Below are 24,930 nucleotides of genomic sequence, written 5' to 3'. Positions count from 1 at the left end.
AATATTAACTAAATATGCAAAGGTAACACGCAAACAGGAAACTTACTTCATTTGTAACTCGGAATTACGTACAGGCACACACCAGCTGCAATGTAATTAAATATTAAACAACATACACTCGCACATTCATGCAGTAGGTAACCCGAGGGAAATGCTTGTTCAGCCTGGGTTTGAAGGTAGCTGCGTTACATTATCGCCTCGCCGCCTGGTCCAGTTCGTGTCCAAAGGCCGCTGAACAAGTTTCCATATCTGCGGCTCCTTGCGAAATCGGTAGCCAAGCAAATATGGACTGTCTAGCAAGCCTTCAACAAGCACGCTGCTATATGTTCCAGTGAGATCGCAATATCGCGTGCAGTGCTGACAAGCGCGGTTCGCTGCTCCAAGATGCGAGGATAGTCATCAGCCAATCACAGCGACGATAGTGAAAACAAGTTCACTTCACACCAAACAACGCGTGATTATTTTATGCTAGCTAACGAAAAGAGATTATTTTAAAAGTTGGATAGATATACTTATTGCTGTCGAGATTAAATAGCATTCCTCGCTGGTTGCCAGCAAAACTTTAAAAAAAAGTTTTTTTTTTTTTTTTTTTTTTTAACTAAGTAGTCAGTTAGCTGTTGGCATCAAGACCATACATGTTAAGACATGCATTAAGACAAATCTTTAATGAATATAATCAGAAACAGTAAAATCACACCAAAATTAAATATAACACTGTCTTTCGATAGGAGATTTCTTTTTTAAGGTCTTGATATCACGCTCCATGTTAGTCGCTACTATTGAGGGTTTTTCTCCTTAATTCATCACGATTGTGTTCTTGCATGTTATGTTTTGTCTCGAATTTCGTCCGCAGATAATATCAAAGATTATCTACTTGCGGTGAATGCACGACGCTTTTAACAGCTCCAAAATGACGTGTAGTAAACAGCTGGCAAGGAAATTTGTAATCCAACAACAAAGGCAAGAGACTTTAAAAAAATCATTTAAATAGTAAAGACAAGAAAATGAGATGACCAACCTACCAGGCGCACCAACCAACTTAGCACTCACTAAGAGGGAGGATAGTTTAAAACGCAATACCAAAACAATATCGATGACGTCACCAACCTGGTGGCGCCGACGTCATAAACTTGCTATTACCATTGAATATATATATTCAATGCTATTACCCCGTACATTCTTACGGGGCAAACGCGGGAATATCGGTGTTCTGGGCGGGAAACATTCGCGGGTTTGTACTAAATACACTTCTTTATAGAAATAACTCTTTGGTATCGTATTATATACCATAGCCCTACTTTTTCTAGTATAGAACACGATACTGACGATATATTACCCACAACATCGTGTTTTATATATACTACAATCCCACCCGGTTTAGTATACTTTGCGACACCACTTAATATAATTAAATTATTAAATTTCATTACATGTTAAAGTGCCGGGTATTGTAAACAATATCTTTCTTGTTTAAAGGCTTCTGAGGAAAGAAACCAAAGACGCTATATATATATACACACACACACACATCATAGCTCTCGGTATACGAAATTTGGTAGCAGTAATTTCGTGAATGGAACGGAAGTCGATTGAAACGGAAATGTGTAAACACGGTGCTGCCATCTGTGGAAATCTCAGAATCCTCTAAAAAGATCGCGAATCCGTATTTATTAACTTTCGCGAACATCGGACGAAGTAATATGCGTATTAGTATCGCATACGTACATCAATAGCTCCGTGTAAACTGTGACTTTCTGTTTTGGTACTAATGTGTAGTGTGTGGTATTGTATTATTAATAATGAAATTAGTTGTGTACTTAACCTGACGGGTGTTTTAACGATTGAAACTATGAAGTTTAGGTTTATTTTCCCAATTAACCGTTTTAAAGTGCGCATGAGTAGGTACAGCGGGCAAAGGTATGTGCGTGTAGGTACCTACTGTGCTTGCAAACAGCTTGCCTCAATTACGTAACGACACGTATCAAATGTCGTATTCCCCTACTTTTCTTATCGCCCACAAAAATGTTATCAATGACGCACGGCATCCAGTAAATTTATCAATTTTTTCGACCGTTTACCTGGACTTCATTGCTCCTCACCTCCTAGCATTACAGAATTAAATTGGCAACTCATCAATGCCACTTCGCCGTACAATCAAGAAACAGTAGCACCTACTCAAAAATACCATCTTAGGCATTTTTTTCTTCACAGAATTAGCATTTCTTTTCATTAATAACAGCAAGATCTACAACAGCATATGTACTTGGTTTGGAAGATCAGGACTCCAGCTTAAAAAAAAAAAAAAAAAAAAAAAAAAAAAATTCGTTTTGTGTTTTACTATTTCGAACGTCAAATTAACATCGAAGCTAGGAAAGCATGCTTAGAAAACTGTCCCGTATTTGAAATTTAGTGGCGGTTTATGGAACACTGACAGATTGTGTTTTTACTCAGACAGAGTGGTTTTCTCTTAAGGTTTTGTGGCGATACTTTAGATGTCAAGAAAAATTTCTCAATGCTCGTGAAAGTTCTATGCTTGAATGACAGGTTGGCCAATTTTCATTCGTGAAGTATAGACAACTATTATCCAATGCTTGCAATATACGACTTGTCATTAAAATAACTACTAATAACATCCTATTAAATTTAAATAAATGAACGGACTGCAAATAAATTCTTGACGATATGCACGAGAAATACTAAACGTGGGGATCACGTTGAGGGGAAATTCGTTAATGGGTGAATGTGTAGAAATTCATTTGAACCGATAAAAACTTGAGTAGTTAAAAGGTGAAAACAAAAAAAAAACATTCAGTGTTCAAACTCGGTGGGTAGAATAGCATCGAAATACATTCGCAGTCATCTCATCATTTTATTTTATCAAATTTAGGTCAGTATTCGAGTATGTACGTTAGCTTTAGCTTTGTCGTATATACATTTAATAAGTATTCAACGTAGACTGAGGATAAGTTAGATTTAGATACGAAACTTAGATTCATTTCCCAATTTATCCTCAGTTTAACGTGGTCTAACAAAACACAAAGTTGGTAGCGCAATAGAACTACCCGGAACCGAACCAATGATCTTCGTTGCTCGTTGCCTGACCTTGGTGTAACAAGTTCATTGTAACAAGGCAATGACCTTGACCTCCAAGGTAAACTGGCGTTACTTCAGTTACGATCACGACAATTCCGCAATCTCCATACGGCGATCGTTCGTTATGAATAAAACATGAATAAGGTAGTACTTACATTCTGGACAGGAAAACAATGCAGATCTTCACCGCACGTATTATTCCAAAAGTAGTTGTTGATTGAAAAACATCACGAAGACGCGCATTTCGAACGCGAAAAGTCCCGAATTGAAAAATTCATTTTCAAGACTGCCAACACAACGAGATCCACCCACCACTTCGGAAAAGAAAACTTTATCCGGTTTTGAATGTTCGAACGCTGGTGCCGGAGCCGGGACGTAAATGCGCTTATCGCGACGACGTAACGAATGGAAACTTTCAATGGAACAATTAGCTGTCCGCGAAGAAATTAACGACGCACGGACACACACACTCGTTCGCGCACACGGGCCAACCAAACTCCACAGCTGCCTTCCACGGACTAACTGCCAACGGTCGCTCCCCCCCGCTCCGCGCAGGCGTGCAACCCCCGCCGCAGGCTGCCTGGTTCGCGGCGCGGCGCTGCCAACTGCGCGGGCCAAATTACACTGGAAACACTACCTGTCCGCGGAGATAGCCTCGTGTCGCAAGCGCAACCGAACACCACAGAACAAAACGGCGCAATTACTCGTAATCAGTGGTTCAGACCATCTTATACTTCCTTCAGGTGGCCTTGGCCTGTAATATATATATATATATATATATATATATATATATATATATATATATAATTATTAAGCTGTAAATAGGCCTACTACTTCAAAAGCGACGACTGGGCCTTAGGGTTTATCAATTTTTATTTTTTTTTAATTTTGAAGTTAAACTTTTATAAACGCGTTATGAAGAAAAATATAATGAGAGTGAATTACGATGCGTGCTGAATGCAACAAAATTTTCACAGGATGAAGAAAAGGCTACATACAATCAAAAATTAGATACGCGCTTTTAAATCTTATACTTTAGTAGTTAATATTGAATGCTGGTCAATATAATTGAAAACGTTTATTTATTGTGAATATTATAGATATAGTGTGTGTATTTACATATTTCAGGTTATATTCCCGTATGTATAATTTATTTGCACTATAAATTATTATATTATAATTTAATAAATAATTAAAATCAATTAATTGGAATAAACATTTAGCATATGTATTGTTTTTCATTATTAATTAATCTTGATTATTTTCATAAATTAAATACTTTTTTACGCATTTGATATTAATATTCAATATTGTGTATTTATTTAAATTTCTAATTGGATTCAATTTATACGTTAGCAACCGTATTTATAATAACACTCCATTCCTTTTATTATATTATTTCTACTATATATGTGAATGCAAATTTAAAGTTCTAACGCACAAACATAACCACAGGCAACTTTATTTTTAACTCAACAAAATGCCTTTAATCTTCTCTTAAATATTTGCTGGCAATATCCACTTGAACCTGTGAAACGCTGTTAACACCTAAATTTTGAAAGCGAACACCAGGCATGTAAAAATAATTTTAAAAATAAACGTAAGCATTGTATCCGTGATTAACGCCCTCGGTGTCTATGCATGTGGTTGCTGGTTCGTTGCTTCCCAACACCCCGATATGACCCAAAATCAGAGCAATAAGTCGGTAACCAGGGGCTCATTTCACAAAAGTACAAGTTTGTAACTAACAAGTAAAATTTTACAAGTTCGTTATAATATACAGTTGCAAGTGTTAAGTAAAAGCACTCTCACAAACTTGTAATAAGTTATTTTTTCACAGGATAATAAGTATTTACTTGAAGGCAAAACTTTGGGTTATAGACAATTGTAGCTAATAAACTTGCCTGCTAAATGCCGTTTACAATTTTGAGTTTACTAGTAACTCTCCTAGAAATATGTTGTGGTCTAGTTTCTCTCCTACAGTGCTAAAAAAAATTACACATAAAATGTAATCATAAATAAATTTATGCTGCAACAACAAATAATAAATGACAAAACTACATTTTTTAATTAGAATTTTATTTTTCTTCAGCTCTCCGCCAACAACCAGATGTAACTTTATTATTCGTACCAACATTATCATTCTGGAAAGTTGCAAGTGTACCATATACCAACTAAACTTTTCACACACAACCAAACTTTTACTTGTTAGTGACACATTTTTAGACGTTGCATGTAAAACGCCGGTTCGTAAATAACTTGTGATTACAATTGCTTAATTCCTACAAATGTTACTTACAACCGTTAGTACTATTACATTTAAGAAAGCCCGCTTGTGAATCGGAATCTTGGACGTTCCATCGTCTTAAGGGGATTGGTGCAGGACAAAAAACAGTCATTCGCCAGAATTTGTTGGAAATGAGCTTAAGTGTTTCATAAATGCTTGTTTATTACTACTGTAAGGCCAGCCAGCACGTATATAAGCTAGCGGGTTAGATTTGGCGAGTTAGTGGCGAGAGAGCTTCTGTGGGTGGAGGTTGTCGAAGGTCGCAGCTCTGAGGCCTGCCATCTAGCGGGAATCTTTCGAAGGTCTTCCACAATATCGCCTTTCTCTCTCTCTCTCTCTCTCTCTCTCCAACACGGACGGAAAGCGAACCGCGATAACCAGCTATTATCTTCGCTTCCCATCTCGCCCTATCCTTCATTCTCGGATCAGGTAGCCGCCCTACCCCGCGTAGACTTTCGTGTTACTCCAGGAAACCAAGACTTAAAAATGCACAAACCTGTGAAAAATTTGTCCAAAGCTGAATTTTTGTACTGTGGTAGAGTTGACTATGCTTAATAACATACAGAAAGTTTACCGCTGTAGACTTTGTACGTTATCACCGAAAATTTGCATTTAAGTCCTAGGTGACAGCAACTTGCATCAGTCCATTAAAATGCTACCCATTTATACAGTTTTTAATTTTGACTGTCCGTAAACTTACCAAAATAATCTAGAAACTGTAATACACCCATTAATGTTAGAAAATAAATAAATTTTTAATATTTAAGATATGATATAAAGCGATTAATTCACGACATATATTTTTTTATCTTTGCCACCCAGATAAAAATACGATTTACACCGATTTGAAGAGCCCAATGCGAAAAAATGTCTAATGTTTTTTAATTATACTTTTAGCTTTAAGATAGTATATTTATAAAGAGTCTAGCATAATTATTTGCCTCATTAAAGCTGCCCGAGCGTTGCAGTGTACTGCGGCCGTACTGATCTTTCACGGCCGGCGGGCTTTGAAACACGCTGCGTACTGCGACACTCAATAAACTTAGTCTTATTTACGGATTACTTAAAATATATTTAATGCATATGATATGGTGTATTCATGTTACATCTATTGAGATATACATATTCTTTTTTCTTATATGAATGATTTTTGATACAATAAAATTAATAATAAACAATTTCTGCTTGGAACTTGTAAATCAAAATTCTAGAGGACCTCTGGTTTTATATATATGTGTGTTCGTATTTTGTTACAAAAATGTTATTATTCAAAATGATTTTAATACCAAAAAATATAATTATGTTTTATTTCTAATCTTAATATATATAAATCTCGTGTCACAATGTTTGTCCTCAATGGACTCCTAAACCACTTAACCGATTTCGATGAAAATTGGCATTTATGTGTAATTTTTTCCAACTTGAGAGATAGGATAGTTTTTATTTCGATTAATGGTCTTAATCTGATAATTTTAGAGTTTTCTAATGTGATGTATGTATGAGTTGGCAGAAAATCACCACGGCAACGGCTGTAGCATTGTTGATGCTTCATTCGTCTCCATGGCAACGACTATTTCATTGTTAGTGTAGTCCTCATCACTCATTAAATACAGACCACCAATTTTTAGATATATACAGGTAAATAACTATACACTGGTAGAACAAAGTCGGTCGGGATTTGAAAGTGATATAAATTATTCAAATTAAGAAGACAATTACTAACTACATCTGATTTCTAAAAAGGTCCAGTGAACTCTTTACCAAGTCAACCGATTTCGATGAAAATTGGCATTTATGTGTAATTGTTTCCAACTTGAGAGATAGGGTAGTTTTTATTTCGATTAATAGTCTTAATAATTTATAATTAATAATAAACTGATTATCAATGTTGATTGGTGTTTAAGCCCGGGAAACAGTGGGTACTTCGTTTCCATGACAACGTTGCGTGCTCGAGAGTCGGGAAACCATCGGTGCAATTCGATTTGGTCTCATTTTCCCCCCCATAAATACAACCGTGCGAAGCCGGGTCGGGCAGCTAGTACACTATATTATTTTCGATCAGAACTATGCAAAATTTTAATGTAGCCTATATTATAATATATATATATTTCATTGTATAAAATTAGTTTACTACATAACAATTGAAGAAAACCATACACCGTAAATGTACTTATTGAGTTTTGTCACTTTTATAACATAATTCGTATGATAATATTATTTTTTTCCAGAAAATAAATAAAACATAAGTTGTGTTGTAAAATGTATTGATAGAATTACATATTTAGTATTTTTTTTTCTAAGTTAATTCATTGGAGTGCTGCGCCTAGCTTACTTCGTTGAATTGCTAGTGGCAAAGAGCGGTGGTGGATGTTTTTGCAAGAGTTTGACCGTATTTTATGACCCTAGCTGTGAGAGGGTGTTTGTCCCAGAAATCCTAACGGTCAAGGAAAATAGCCTTTCTCTGTAGTCACGTACGGGTCTGCTACTCGCGCAATATCGTCAGTTTATCACAACTTTCTGGGAAGTTCTATTGTTGTTATTTATTAATAATTTAGAAATTAAAGAATTTATCATACTAACACTTTTACCTAAGCAAATCGCATCCTGGAAGATTTTTATCTACGTTTGCAGCAAAAATCACTTGTAGTTAGGAAACTTTTATTCTTTCAGAGTAAAATTCAGTCTGGAATTACCATACATTAAAAACCTTAGTTTTCTGTAGCAAAAAACGTCCCAGCACGAGCGACTTTAACACTGCTGCACACACACTACGCAGCTTGAAATACATCAGTGGTCAGACTATTGTACCAGACACTCAAAATATACACATTTAAACCTTTAAAAAAAACACACACACAGACAATATTTATGAAGTGATTTTGACGCTACGCTCAACATATTTAATTTATGTAACATGTAGTCAAATTTCTATAAAAATATATTTTTTTCTTACCTTTTATGATTAAAATTACCAATTTAATAATATGACGTTTAAACTTTGAGGTGTTTATCACAATTACCATGTAGGGCATTCTTTTATATTACATTGGTGTCATAATGAGAACCGACTTAAAAAAGTATTAAAGTTATTAAGTTTACGAAACATTTTTGTGGATCATTGTAGAAATTATCATTAAGGACTCAACTGCTCATTATTGGTGTGATCACAAGGTTTCATCGGTAAACGTTTGACGTGTTACTAAGAAATGTTCATTCTACTACTGTACAAAATTTTTACTTTGGGATAATTTTCCATGTATTAAAAATTTTTGTTTCTTAACAGCGAAATTCGTCCCGACCCGAGCCTACTTCGACAACCTCGCAGTAGTATACACTACGCGCTCGGATCGCTTTAGTGGTCAGACTAATTGTATGAGACACTTAAAAAATATACCAATTTAAAGATGAATAAATATGCAACAACGTTTACTTCAAGCGATTTCCACGTTGGGCTCTTTAAGTTTATGTAAGATGTATTTATATTTCCTTAAAATTGAATGAAAGTTAATTCGTTACCTTTAATGATTTAAAAGGTCTATTTTATAGAAACATGTTTAAACTTTGTGCTTTTTATCACTATCCTCAGATAGGGCAATGTTTCCAGATTATTTTTGGTTCCATACTGACGGTCTACTCCATAAACTGCATTAGCAATATCCATTATTGTGGATCGTTTCAAAAAATTGTCATTTTGTACTTAACTGCTCGTTTTTGGTGTGACGCAGGGGCGGAACAACTAAATTTCCAAAGGGGGGGGGGGGAATATACCTTTTTATAAAGAATCATCGATCCTCCCTATTGAAGCGTGGGGGTCCGGGGGTCCTCCCCCTAGAAAATTTGTATTTCAAGGTGGAAAATGGTGCTATTTAAGCAGTTTTATTATCTAAAAATTGATTACACAGCACTTTCTTTGCCCCCGTTTGCCCCCACTTAAATGTTTCAGAGGGGGGGGGGGGGGCAAAATACCCTTGCCCCCCCCCCCCTTGTTGTTGCGCCCCTGGTGTGACGCACAAGGTTTGCGGCTGTACTTAAACTTTTGATGTGTTACTAAGAAATGTTCATTCTACTACTGTACAAATTTTCGGCTTTGGGATAATTTTACATGTATTAAAAACCTTTGTTTCTTCACAGCGAAATTCGTCCCGACCCGAGCCTACTTCAGCAACCTCGCAGTAGTATACACTATGCGGCTCGGATCGCTTTAGTGGTCAGACACATTGTACCAGGCTCTCAACAAATAAACTAATTTAAAATTTAAGAACTAAATCGTGATCGTAAAATGGCCGCCATGGTGATTTGCGAATTTATGGAGAAATAAAAGCAGTTAAAATCTTATGTAGTTTCCAAGAGACATTATTACATCACCAATCATCTAAACAGGTTTAAAAATTTTAAACATATTAAGTAACTGGTCAGTTTTTTCAAATGTGTTAGTATTAACAATCTGGACCATATCTAGTCGGTGAGGTCTGTTTTGTTACAGACTATCTGTATTCTGGTATTTGGATTTTGAAGCTACTTAATGATTCGCTTTCAATGTCTATTAAAATATACCTAATGCTAATTGCAGGAATATTTCTACTCGATTTCAAAATTATAATTCCTGAACATTTGTAGCGGACACATTTCAATGTAACACTTAGTGATTTTCGAATTGTGTTGAGGTTTCACATGCCACTTCGTATATACCTGCTCTGGTAACAATGAGTCATCACAACCGGTGCCGTCTGTACGAGCGTCTTCACAAGTTATCCTGAAATATGTTCTTAAATATTAATTCAAGTGAATTCTTAAAATCCTACACACCTTATCTTAAGTGTCGTAAATGAATCGTTATATTTTGTAAATCCATATAATATAGGAGCCACCATGGCGCGAAGCGATGGACGCGATACGAATAATATTTTTTTTTACCAACCACTACATCAGTAAATATTTGTGGTTTCCATTCGCTATGAATTCAAGCATGTAACATTTGTACTGCTTCTTCAATTCGGCCACAGTTAAATGGGAGGCTCTGAATCACTGAAAACTCCTCAACAAAATCAACGATGAATCACAGGCATTACAACAAACAATTGTCACAAGTCAAGTAGCCAATGAGCAGGTGACATTTTTCGAGTCCGTAGAGGATTGTTGAGACTATCCTACAGGTCATTGGCAACGCGCCCTTACGCGCATGGTTAATACCCCGCATGAGTAGAGTGTAAAGGCGTAAGCATGAGACACATCTAGGTCCTCATCTAACCGCGCACACTTATATTTAACTCAGGATAGGGTGAAAAATGTTTACTAATTTTGCAGTCCTAACAGTCACCAACGAAACGCCAGCAAAATAAATAAATAAGCTCACGAATATTGTTCGTGAATGAAGGCGAAGCTGATACTTTGGAAACGTTACCAGCAGATATTAAATAATGTTTAACTATTATTTACGTAGCTTACTTCTTAAAACTGCATTCATGTAAACTGATTTTGTGTGAGACTATGTTGAGTGTTTTCTGCTACACTTATTTTTCTGAAAAAAGTCTATTGTGGCTTAAAAAACTTGTTAACATTGATGCCTCTCATAAAAAAAAATTCAAACGTAATTATACGTATACATGTTGAGTATAGTTTATGAATGGTTCACGCATTGCTGGAAAAAAAAAAACATGTTTACAATTTTACACATCTTTTTGTTGTCGCATCGCGTCCAACGCGTTGTACATACGCAACTCTGAAAAATAAATGTATGGCAAAAAAAGCTATAATAAAATAATATCTTATCTTTCTTTATTCTTTTTTCTAAGCGCTCTAATGGCTTTCGATAGTTTTGTTCTTTTGTGTACTCTGCTTCTTCGGCATTTTATTCCTGAATAAATCTCACGCTTACAACAAAAAACATCTAGCTAAATCACTGTGCTCAATAATAACAGAGAATAACCATTCAATTATACGCCGAGCTAGACCAAACACGTTCTCTTATCTACTGAAAATGAATACGTTGACTTCATATCAGTTTCACGCGAAATCCCGTCTCCCCTTCGTAAACAGCAGACAGCTGTGGCAGGGTGGGAACGGGCTGCAACAAGTTCGGGAAACTGTCGCAAGGTGTCACTACTGTCCAGCGCGCTCCATAATTTCTCGTATCCGAGCTTGCACGCGGCTCAAACATCTACAGCTACGTTTTTACTTTAGGTCCGACTGCAATAAGCTAAAGACTAAAATAAAGTCAATCATTCAGCCGACAGATATGTAGGCGTTTGAATTACAAATGAAAACGCGAATGTTATTAAATTCGCAAATGAATATCACGCAATTTCGTAGCAGCTCATTTATTAAAATTTAAATTGTAAATACGTTAAATTAATAATGATTACAGATAAAATAATGCTCACAGTCATATCTCCCGTGTCTGAAAATTTATCTGCGAAAGTTTTACCACTGAATTCTTTATAGTTTTTTAATAAAGCTTGAATTTAAAAAATTCCCGAAAATCAGCAATAATCTAATTAAAATAAAAAAATAAAAAAATAAATTTTACACCAGAATGGTTCAAATCTTCTCTAGCAGCTGAATCATTCACAAATATATTGTTTTTTATAATACGATGCTGGTGCACCAATCCCCTTAAGCTTTTACCGTTTTGACGTTAAATACGTCTTTAAAATTTCTTCCATAGTGGGAGGAAATTGAAAAAAAATAATGATAACAAAATCGGGGGATACAGTTTGGTGTTGCAGCTACATATCTATCATTTCCATCCAAAAATTTAATCACACCGCTGGATAGCTAAAGGATCAGAGAATTCGTTACGCCAAGTGAGGACTGAGAGGCATCGCCCGCGGTAGAGTGGGGAAGAGCCGCCATTTTGAGGTCATTTTTGTTGCGTTTCGGAGATTTCCATTTAGTGTAACTTTTGACTCGGAGAAGCTACGACGTTCGTTTCAGTTTGAATAGTCAGCTCTCGTCAAAATCTATCGATTGCACGTATAAAACATTAGTGTAAGATTGTTACAGTGAATATAAATGGTGTTAAAGTAAAAATAAAATTATTACCTGTTACGTACACGTGTTCACGTACAACGCACGGCCGTGTCCACGACACAGCCACACCCCATTTTTTTTTCCTTCACATCCGTGCTTCAGTGTTATCTTTGAATATATATATACTGTATAGAAGTCGCGAGTGGATAGGATTTACTCTACGTTTTTCAGAAGCGTATGATGAGCAGCTTGGGAACTTCACCGCTGCAGTGCGCTGCCGTAACGCCCTGTATCGTCTTAGTTGTTATTTACACGTTAGAGCGCAGCTCTGTCGCCCGCTGTCATTCACCGCACCCCCCACCCATCATTCACTGCAGCTCGAGTTCGTTCAACGGGAGGGGGAAGGGGTGTTTGAAGAGTTCGACACTTGTCCGCTAGGGACCACCACAAGTCGATGCCCTAGAGATGGTGGCGATTGCGGCGGTGAATTAACCAACTACCTCAAAACCGTATTAGAAATTTTAACCTGGGCTGGCGACTTCTATACAGTATATATATTCAAAGGTGTGATCAAGTAACAGTATACTCGAGGAAGCTGAAGTCACACACTCGAAGGGGAGGGTTGGGGCGGGTGGTTGGTAGGCTGCAGGGCCAGTCAGCGAGGTGGTGACGTCACGCGGCCGGAAGGAGCGGGCACGTGACTGGAAGCCCTGATGACAGCGCGGCGGTTATCGCGCGCACAGGTGCCTCGCTTATCGCGGGGGATTACAGGCCCGGAGAGGTTGGCATTCCTGACTGGCGGCATCCACACGCCACACGGGAAGCCTTCATTTCACAGACGAGAGCGCCACGCCCAAGGTTCCCCGAAGTTCACGCTCGCTTTATTTTTCCAGTAACACAACAGGTGTATTTATTTGGGATGTAGCTTACTCATACGTCATACGCCGTTCTATCTCATTGTATAAACCGGTGTGGCATTAAATTTTGCGGTCGATTAGGATAGGTTAGCTACATTATAAATACTTTAAAACAGTGTGGATGGTTGGTTATATTAGGTAAGTATAGCTACATTAAAAACACTGTAAAATCATTTTACGGTTGCTTAGCAAATAACTTTTCAATATGTAGCTATCAAGCGCTAGGAAACCGTTTACATGATTTCACAGTATCTTTAATGTAGCTATCCTAACCAAATCAACCGTCCACAATGTTTTAAAGTATTTATAATGTAGCTAACCTAACCTTTTACAATGAACAAAAAAAAACCGAATAGGCACGATCGGGCGTTTGGCTCTCTCGTCTGTGAAAAGAAGGCTTCCCCATTAGACCCCGTGGAACAGTTGCTACCAGGCCAACGCAGCAAACATGAACACGGCTAATTTGACAAAAATAACTCTAGAAATAAAACCTCGTGTAATGGGGAACGGAGTTGACGAATTTTTAAAGTTAAATCTTACATCTGTACCTCAGAACAAAAAGAGCACGTCACAATTTGGCAACTTTACAAAAGAGTAAATAAAAAAAATTGTTGTCTGTAAAGTTTACGGACGATAGTTTAACGTGGCAACGTCATAACAAAACATTGATGAAATGATTGCATACTTTTATGAATAAAATTGAATCTTTTTTATTGAATTATCACTTTTTTGTGTGGATACAAAGAAGGAATGAAATGAAATCTACAATTTAATTGATAAATTTACTTTTATTTGCACTCATTAATTCAAATATGTTTATTACTTTAACGAACATATTATTTTAACTATAACTTGTATACATGTTTGTTATTTAACTTCTTCCAATCTGTATTATTCTGTTAAGGATAGGACGATGATAGAAAAGGTAGGAAACGAATGGGAGTGTTTCAAGTTTAATGTGCCTCGAAAAAGTCAAATCGATGGTTGTTCCAATCGAGTGGAATAGATAGATGCGGCGCAAGCGTACAATGAGCGTAACGGGACAATGCGTAACGGGACAATGAGCGTAACGGGACACTTTTACGTGCGTGCAGCAGGCGTTCATCGATTTATTAGACGTCATGTCAAAAAAACTGATATTTCTATGATACCTAGTTTTATATCAACGAACTTATTTTTTATATACTTTCAAACTGGAGACATATTTCCAACAGCCACAGATAGGTACATAAGACTATAAGTGGACTTAACGTTTGCCTGTCTACAACTAAAACTTTAGACTTAACCTCGCTAAATTCTTTGGAAATAATTTCAGTGAGTTGCGACGTTGGTTCGTTAGAAAAGATAATTTTAACACATAATCTGCATTACAAAAAAATCGCTTATTTTCTGGAGGTAAAAAAAGGGGGGGGGGGGGGGGTGTGATAAAACCACTTTTCCCGCTGTTTGTGTTCAAATACATTTCCGTTGTTGGTAGGAATTATATATTTTGTTTTATTTTTTTGCGGGAAGAGGAGTGGGGGACTATACCTACCACTCTTGGCTGTTTTGGCTCAGAGGTAGTATGTTCGTACGTTCATGCTTGAATGCAGTAAGTGCGTTTAAATATGTTTCAAAACACTAATGTTTAAATGTTTAAAAAAAAATAGTGCGTGGAGTCCCTCCGCGCGGAAGAAGTGAATTTCGTAATGTGGAAATGAAAATAGAAAAGGGTAGAAATTGATTTTTAGTGAAATCATATTGTATCAAATCAAACTAAAAAAAAACAACTAAATGAAAAAATGAATATTATAAATTAAAATAGAACAATAAAATAGAACAATAAGTACGTATTTCAGCTAATTTCACGACGCTCACACTGTTTACTTCGCTGCATAGCAAGAATACCACGCGCATGTGCTTGGAATATTGGACGCTACTCGTTGCTAACACTCGCGCATGCGTTCCGAGTGCCACGCATTCACTCTCGCTGTCTCTTTCTATTCCCCCTCCCCAGGAGCGTTTAACTTTTAACGCAACAGTGCTTTCATACCCGCTCCATGGTAGCGTTAAACGTTTAACGCAACCTTGTTGGAAGTCGCATTAGAAGTTTCACTTCAAAAGTCCCTCCATAGGAGTAACATTTGAAAACAAACGCAGGAGTGAGTGACTGTTTACATCAGCTGCATTTGACAGATCTGTCGGTAGTTCGTAAACAAATTTTGCTTTTCAATTGGCTGGTTTCTTTGTGAGGATTCTTTTCCCGTTCTCTTCGGTGCTCTGTGCTGATCTCCGGTAATGTTCGGCTAATGGTAGTGGAGGGGCGCCTTATCTGCGCGTGCGTTAGAGGTGAAACTTCACACTTGAAAACCCACTTAAACGATAACAATGGGGTGTGACTGTGTCATGGACACGGCTGTGTGTTGTACGTGAATACGTGTACGTAACAGGTAATATTTTCTATACAAAATAATGAAATACGCTATTTTTTTATTTTAACACCATATATATTCACTGTACCAATCTTACACTAATGTTTTATACATGCAATCGATAGATTTTGACGAGAGCTGACGATTCTAACTGAAACGAACGTCGTAGCTTTTCCGAGTCAAAAGTTATACTAAATGGAAACCTCGAAACGCAGCAAAATTACCTCAAAATGGCGGCGCTTCCCCCTCCACCGCGCGCGATGCCTCATAGTCCTCACTTGGCGTAACGAATTCTTTGATCCTTTAGCTATCCAGTGGTGTGATTAAATTTTTGGATGGAAATGATAGATATGTAGCTGCAACACCAAACTGTATCCCCCGATTTTGTTATCAATCGTAATTTATACATAATCCGATTTATTTCAAATAATTTAGTATGTGACTGTAAGATTTTGTGTTTACCTAGTATGTTAAAGTTTTAATGTAAAATAAATAAAACAGAAAAATAATTTGATAAAAGAAAAGTCTTTTAAAGTATTATAAATAAATAACGACTAACAAAACCCAGCGAAGTGGGTACTTGCAGCTAGTAGTTAATAAGCAATAAGTTTGACCTCTGTCACTCATTGACTCCACGCATACACATTTTATTACTCAAAATAGTACATTAACACTTTTGTAAATATCTATACCAATTTTCACAATTCTACTTAAATTTAATTGATATTTGAAAAAAAAAAAAAAGAATACCTTATAATTTCCAGCATAAAGAAAAATGCAGCTATTATGTCTCGCATTACTTAAGATTGCCCTAAGGTGAGGAGTGGGGCGCTCAATATCCCCCCTTCCCTCTCTCTGCTATCGAGGCCCCACTCTTTACCGTTGCACTTTACGATCTGCTCGGTCGCTTGTAAAGAAGAGTCACTGAAGAAGATTCGCCCTCCATCTTGAGGTGGGTATCCACATGTTGCAAACGACCGTAACGTAACTTGATGTAAGCTTTTGGACATGCGCTATTGCTAAGCACAGGTATGTCTGTAGAAGAAAACTACATGTGCTTAGCAATGGCGTGTGTCCAAAAGCTTACATCAAGTCATGCACTCCCATTGCACAAATCTTTCGCAGATAAGTCCGTAACGTAACCCCGATGCGAAGGTAACAAAAATGGGCACGTGTGGACGGTACTTGTTTCAGCTCTGCGTTTCAAAACTTGACACGAAGATACGCAACGGGCTCGACTCGTCATTTGTCGGTCTTCCACCGGCACATCAAAGGAAGTCGTGACTCGACGAAAGATCCAGTGTGGGCGGGTGGCGTGTACTTCTTCTTTCATTTTTTTCGTACCCGATTGAACACAGAAAAAATTTCGAATTCCGTTGGATGCATCCTCGTGAAATTCTTGTACAGTCCACTCAGTGGCTGAAACTGAAAAACCAGACAACAAACTCTAACATCCGTACAGCTCCCTAATAACTTGTAAACGCTTTTGACATCCACCAAAGAGGTGACTTTCTCTTCTCTTCTTTCAAGCGAGAGGTGTGTAAGTTGAACTGCGCTCATGGCTACTGATGATCTGTCCTTCTGGCGTGTCTACGGGACGTGACTTGATGTAAGTTTTTGGACGTACGCCATTGCTAAGAACTTTTTCTGTTGAAGAAAAACTAATAAATAAAATAAATAAAAATACCCAAAAAAGACAAAAAAACACACAAAATTAAGCAAACAATTGCTGTTGTCAACAAGGATATGAACACCACAAAATATTCCGAAACAGGAATATGGTCAACAAACAAAGAAAAACATACTAAGAACACGAAAAAAAAAAAAAAAAAAACAACCCACAAATGATGACAACACAAAAATATTGAACCCAAAATAATTCAGCACAACAGTTGAAACGAGACAAAAACACGACAAAACGAAAAGACAAACAAATACAATAGTTTTACCAAAACAGAAACAAGCGACGTTTCGGGAACTGCTATCTGCTCCCGTCCTCAGGCAGAGACGCACATGGTACGGAAACACAGATGCGACGGGACGTATCATTTGTTTTTTTTTTATACGGATACGCAGTAACGGATGGGTGACACGTTGGGAATTCCAACATCGTTGCACCGTGTCGTGCCGCAAGGTTATATCGTAGAGACCTGCATAATTCGCGGATTCATTGACCTCTAGGATAGACTCCACAGTCCTTTAAATACTCGCGGAAATGACACCTGTTCATTGGCTACTGACGCGTGAGACGTCTCAACTAGGCTGTCCGTAATTCGGCACTTTCTTGGTTTAGTGTTTCCCATTGGCTCACAGTTCCCCGGATAAAATCTGGGCCAATCGCAGAAGCGGTACGAAGGTATAGTTGTTTTGATGCTAGCCTATCGCGAAATGAATCCGCGAATTTTGCATGTCTCTAGACGTGACGACGCCACGCAACGGATATCTTGCAACATGTGGACACCCACCCTTTAGGACGGTATGAGTATCCTGTGTCTAGCTATAGCCCGCGCACTTTGACGTGAGACCCCGGGGAAGTCGGAAGCCGCCGCCGCAGAAGGAAAATGACTTGGTTGGCCAACGCCAGCGATGACGGCGGCGGGAGGCGTGACGTAACACCGCCGCGGGACAATGCGAGGAAACTCCCAGCCAATCACAGGCGAGGTCTCCGCCTCCACACCACCTAGCCTCGCCACGGATCACGCGTGGGGCTGCGTTCCATCAGTTACTCTTGGCTTCTGGGCAGAGGTGTCAAAATATAAAATATAAAACACAAATAATATTTGGAATTTGAGTAATGCAATGTATTGCTTCAAAATTTTGAGACGAGAGCTTATTTCACCTCGCGTATTTAACAAAGTGTTAAATTCAAAATATCAGTTCGTATTTCGCTTTATTGTAGTTATGTATGTTCAGTTTTACATTTAAAACGTACATTTTAAGCTGGTTGTTTTGTGGTTAAGTTAAAGGTCTAAGATAACATGAGAGCAGTTGTCGTAAGTGATGCACTTTATAAACCCACTCAACTGCATAAACAACATGGCTATAAAATGTAGTGTGTATCCCATGAAATTTTCTTTGCTGTTTCTTTGGATTTTTAAATTCATTATTGACTCCATTCTGTGTGTAAAGTTGCTTTCCTATTCGAATAAACAAAAAAAAAACTTACAATCATGGTAGTAGTGGCCAGAAGAGGAAATTAGATTTAAATATTTTACCTAAATTTAATTAGAAAACCTGTGTGTTGAATCTGGAGAACCTGAGGTATGTCAACGAAATTCGCTAGGCGCGTGTCTCCAATCCCCTTTATAATTTTTTTGTCGCGACAACGTCTAATAAATCCTTGAACGCCGGCTGCACGCACGAAAAAGTGTCCCGTTACGCTGTGTCCCGATACGCTCATTGTACGCTTGCGCCGCATCTATCTCTCTTCCACTCGATTGGAACAACCATCGATTTGACTTTTTCGAGGCACATTAAACTTGAAACACTCCCATTCGTTTCCTACTTTTTCTATCATCGTCCTATCCTTAACAGAATAACACAGATTGGAAGACAAACATGTATAAAAGTTATAGTTAAAATAATCTGTTCGTTAAAGCAATAAACATACTTGAATTAATGAGTGCAAATAAAAGTAAATTTATCAATTACATTGTACATTTCATTTCACTCCTTCTTTGTATCCACACAAAATAGTGATAATTAAAAAAAATGATTCAATTTTATTCATAAAAGTATGCAATCATTTCATCAATGTTTTGTTATGACTTTGTCACGTTAAACTATCGTCCGTAAACCGACTTTACAGACAACCAATTTTTTTTGGCTTTTTCTAACTAAAAGAGCATCTGCAATTACTACATCCAAAGTTTCTCCTACGTTCTACGATGAAACGATACATCCAACAGCAACCACAAGACTGATGGTGCATGGAGAATGCTTCAGTTCAGTCCAAACTGACAGTCCAAACTGTTCGTTCCGAGCTGAGCACCTGGACTTATCGTGCGCGCAGAGGGCCTCAAGGCCCCCGCCCACCCGGACACACACACACGGTGCGCAGAGCTCCAGGAAATACACACGCGATTTCAAAACTACTCAACATATCCGAGTGGGGTCTGCTTAAGAAAAGAATTGAAGAGTTCGATTAGGGTCTGAAAAGTACTTTTGATTTTGGATTAAATTTTAAACTGTATTTATAGAAGAGTTAAAATGGCTAAAATGCATGATTTTAGAGTAATTTTTACGTGTAAAACAACCAGTACAGATTCTTGAAAGCACTTAAGGGACTTGCATTACACCTTTATCTTAATTTCTCGGCCGTATAACGTTACTGTCACTGCTCAAATTCCACAGTTATCCTGTGCACGACGAGAAGACTGCGCGCCAGTCCAGAGGAGACACCGCGCTAGAAGCACCAGCGAGCGTCGCGCTTATCATCCCGCCTCACTGACACTGACGCTCGCGAGTGACAGCTGTCAGATGAGTGAGACGTGGACGGATGTTGTCACTCGTGTCGTCACTGTCACCACGACGCCGTGTCGCGTGAAGCGACGAAACATTCGAAGATGAATTTGACAGCCCCTCTTGACCTTGCTACGCGGCACACGCGCTATCTTATCACCGACCGACCACTGGGTAAATACTGGAGCGATTAAAGCGACCAGTTTGAGGGCGTTTTCAAATTTACGTGAAATATGCTTCTACTTAATAACTTCTTAAGAGACTTAATTTTCATGAAATAAATAATATTATGAAAATATCTTTTGGATATTTATCTTTCAAAATCCCATTTTAAAGGTTTGGCTGCCTACTAAGAAGCAAAACAAACTAAGTTACAGAAATGAAACCTTTCGTCTTTACCAGTATATAAGTCAGTCTTACTGGCTCCTTAGTGTCATACAGATTTATTATTTCAATTCAAATAAATTTATCTTATTTTGTTAAGATGTAAAATATCTCAAATATTTGAAGAATTTTTCACCAACATAAAGTTGTATGAATTTATCTTTTCGATAAATATGTTCAGAAATAGTCAGGAGAAATAGTTTCAATCCTTTAGTCTAATCATTACTCATTCGGGTAAGCAGCTGGAATATTAAACATGGCCAAATTAGTAAAAAAAAAATGCAATGAGTATATATTTTTATTTAATAAACTTTACATCGATTACAATGTGTCCACTTATATCAGTGTTCCAAGAAGCTATCGTGTTTTCAACAGTTTCAATTCCATAAAATTTAATAACTTTTAATATTGATAGTTAGCCTTTGTTAAGGCATTAAGAGAATTTTGAACATATCCAAAATTCAATCCTATATCAAACACTAATGGATTTTGAGTGGGAAACTGTGACTAGCAGTCAGCCACTTTTAACTTCAGGTATTAAATTAAATTACATGCTAGCTTTAACGCAATACAACTTTGTAATTAGTTGAAGGAATATTGTTATGGTCTTACAACTTTGAAACAAAGATGGCGTCTTTTAGTTTCAATTTCTCGCTCTTACGGGAGTGTTTTTATCGCCAGTTCCGTGTTCGTTCGTGCGTTGGGTGAGTCAATTCGTTCTACATGATCTGGCGGTTCTACATGATATGGTGAAGAAATGAAGATATATGTGTAATGCAAGTCCCTGAAGTGCTCTCAAGAATATGTACCGGTTATTTACGTCTAAAAATTACTCTGAAACCAGGCGCTTTAGCCATTTAAACTCTTCTAAAAATACTGTTTAAAAACTTAATCCGAAATCAAAAGTACTTTTCGGCCCTCAGCGAACTCTTAAATGCTTTTCGTAAGCAGACCCCACTCGGATATCCTGAGTAGTTTTGAAATCGCGTTGTTTTTCTTGAAGCTCTGCGCACCGTGTGTGTGCCCCGGTAGTTGGGGGCCTTAACTGTTGCATTTTTCCCTGAGACCCCCATTCTGGTGGCCGGTACTACATACCATGACCCCGATCCACGGCCCATTCTACAATTGGTCGGCGGGTCTCGACCACCAAGATATGTAGTTCTTAGTTCCTGTCAGGTATCCTCACACTTCCCGTCTCTGTGTGTTTTAAAAATACAATAAAATTGTAACCTCAAAAAACGCATGCTCCGCCTATTGCTTGGCTCAGTCGTGACTTTCCTCTGCGAGTGCCGGTACTCGTATGAGGAGGGAAGCCTAAGATGCACATAAAGTTCTGCCATTCCCGATTACACCCGAACAATTCACCTTTGGCCAACCTCGGGTTTATTAATTTATATATAAATATATATTTATATTTCCCTGTTTATTTTAATGTAGCTATACTAACCTAACCAACCGTCCGTAGTGTTTTAAAGTGTTTTAATGTAGCTAACCTAACCGACCACTTTTAATATTTGAATTCATTTTTCCTGCGCAAAAAAATAAAACAAATCCCGAAGTTGGCCGAAGGTGAATTGTTCGGGTGTAATCGGGAATGACAGAACTTTATGTGCATCTTAGGTCTCCCGTATGAGGACCTGGCTGTGTTTTGCTCGTTTTCCACGCAGTTCCCTCCGGCGTCTTTGACCTCGTGTGTATCCAGTGCTGAAGGATGAGATGCTCTACGGAAGCAGAAGGTACACAGTCAGCAGCACACATGGGAGTTATTCCCACCGAGCAGCAGGGAAAGAAGTGCTATACCTAGGGACCGGAAACATTCGCGGGTTCAATGACCTCCAGGATGAACTCCATAGTTCTGCTTACACTCGGTCAAATATCACCCACTCATTGGATGCTGTCTTGTGAGACGTCCCAACGTAGCAGCCTGTGATTCAATAAAGGTTTGGTTAGGTGTTCCTCATTGGCCCAGAGTCCTCCAGGTGAGTTGTGATCCAATAGCAGAGGCAGCACTGAGGTATGACTTTTGTATTTTAGCCTATCGCGAAATGAATTGCGCGAATTTTTCCGGTCTCTAGCTATACCCCCTCCTCCCTAAATGAGATCCCGGGCACGTGACTGTGAATGTTGTAGGGGGGGGGGATACTGCACGAGGACGGCTTCCTGCAGAGGCCCTCTCAGGGCTTCCCGCGTTAAGCCCTCCGGAGCTGCCGTCGCGACACTCTCGTCGCGTCAGCCGTTCCCGCCGCCTGGCCAGGGGCGGCAGCGACTTATCGCTAGAGACCAGAAAAATTAGCAAATTCATTTCGCGATAGGCTAAAATACAAATAGTTATACCTCAGTGCTGCCTCTGCTATTGGCTCACAACTCACCTGGATGACGCTGGGCCAATGAGAAACGCCCGACCAAAGCTTTATCGAATCACAGGCTGCTACGTTGGTACGTCTCACAAGACAGCAGCCAATGAGTGGGTGGCATTTGACCGAGTGTACGCAGAACTATGGAGTTCATCCTGGAGGTCATTGTACCCGCGAATTTTTCCGGTCCCTACTTATCAACTATCGGAAATATCTATATTTCAGGATCTAAATTGTTACAAAAAAAGGAAATAAACATCATTTTGATGATTATAATAAGTAAAATTAAAAATAACTTTAATAAGTTAAATTTATAATAGGGTAACTCTATAATAACAACAATCAAAATGAGTTAAGTGTATGACAGGGTTAGATATATAATAGGGCCGGCCCGAAAATGATTACACAAATGCATTAAGACATAATTAAAAATAAAACGTAAAACAATATGTTAATATATATATATAATTTACACACATTTGTTTGTTAGCTAAGTAATTGTGAAAAAAAAGTTCAGTATTTAAATTTCGCATTTTTGCTCGACTTGCTGGCATCCTAATTTTGTGCTGATATAATTTTTATTTCGATATTTTGTTCCTACAATATAGTACATATTTGAATAAATAATATTTTTCAAGTAAAAAAACTATAGTAAAATTATCTGTAAATAAATTTGGCAAGTATAAATAATAAAATGGTGAACCGAATGCTTAGGAAAGAACAAATTATTATTATTTGAAATGAGGAAAAAAAAAGGAAATTCTTGAGTTCTCAGTAGGGAATTTCATAGTTTGGTAAGTTAAAATAAGAATTAAATGCTTCTAAGTTGAACATTAAATATTAATATTTTTATGCTACTTTCAGTCAATTGTGATTAAATTACCTATAGCAGGTTTTGCAAAATGAAATACAACTAAGTAATTTTTCAGTTTTTTATTACTCATTATACTCTTTTCTACATTTTTGGATTATTTTAAATTTAAAACTTCAGAATATAGTAACAATAAAAATCCATAAAAATTACTTTATAAATTAAAAAAATAAAACCATCGAAACATATAGATAAGGTATAATTCAATAAAAACAAATTGAAAAAAAAAATAGTTGTGTTCACTTTTACTAGAAAGAGCTGAAATTGCATAAGGCAATTCTTTTGTATTAACTTAGATGAATCAAGAACTCAATATAACATAAACTTAAATAATAATTTTATAATAAGTAAATAACGGGTAACAATTTGTATATTATAATATACCGATATATCAAAAATATAGATATTTACAGGCTAATATGTTATCTTTATCGATTTAATTCAACGATATATCAATGTGTTGAAAAGTTTTGCCAGCTCAACTCCTAACAGCCAAATATTATCTTGACAGTGATAGGTATAGCATACTTAATATTATCTTGAATAGTTATCAATAGTAGAATAATTTATGATTGCTTAAAAAAACATTAGTCATAGTATCTAGATGGGGATGTCAAAACCCTGTAAAAAAATGCCTAAAACAAAAATACGATATTTATTTTTAATTTTGGGATTTTGATTCAGAACTTCAATCGGCTCGACGCTGAGAAATGGGAAACTCTGTATATAGGTAATCTATGGTCTAGCAAAATCACATGGTATTGTATAGCATTTGGTAGTAGTACTTACAGTAGCTACACTATCGTTTAGTATGGCTGCCTATAACATCATCGCTTCATGCTGAATAGATTTATGAGGGACTGCTTTGTGGAGTACACTTCGCTAGATGTGCGCATTGGATAGTTGTTTACAATCGTGTAGCATACTTTATCAAAAAATAATATTTCACGACGTTTTAAAATACATTTTAATGTGGTATACAGTTCTCGTTGACAGCCAGGTCGTTAAGGAAAAATAAACCAAGGGGTGAAGAAACACAACTCAATGAAAATAGGGACGTAATCGGCCCATAGTCAACATTAAGGCACCGTAAACGAATTTTCCAGGAATAATTTATTGAAGACATTGGAAAACTATGATCGGGAACGCCATTTGTCATAGTGCAGAGTCATAGTGCAGCAGT

At 37.4% G+C, this 24,930-nt stretch overlaps 1 protein-coding gene across 6 annotated transcripts in view; it reads right to left on the bottom strand.

Annotated features, from left to right (window-relative positions):
• The window catches only part of LOC134532126 (serine/arginine repetitive matrix protein 2), a 279,404-nt gene that overhangs the window by 172,790 nt on the left and 81,684 nt on the right, over positions 1–24,930 (bottom strand). The window contains exon 1 of one of the 6 annotated variants that reach the window (XM_063368449.1): positions 3,249–3,695. The exons of the other annotated variants lie outside the window; for them this stretch is intronic. The gene's annotated coding sequence lies outside the window, so the exon portion shown is untranslated. Of the gene's footprint in view, positions 1–3,248; positions 3,696–24,930 lie in introns of those variants that run through there. 6 annotated transcript variants of the gene reach the window in all.

The sequence above is a fragment of the Bacillus rossius genome, chromosome 5 (genome assembly GCF_032445375.1).
Source record: "Bacillus rossius redtenbacheri isolate Brsri chromosome 5, Brsri_v3, whole genome shotgun sequence".
Lineage (NCBI taxonomy): Eukaryota > Metazoa > Arthropoda > Insecta > Phasmatodea > Bacillidae > Bacillus > Bacillus rossius.
Note: the sequence above shows the minus strand (reverse complement) of the source record. Positions and strands in the feature narration are given on the sequence as shown.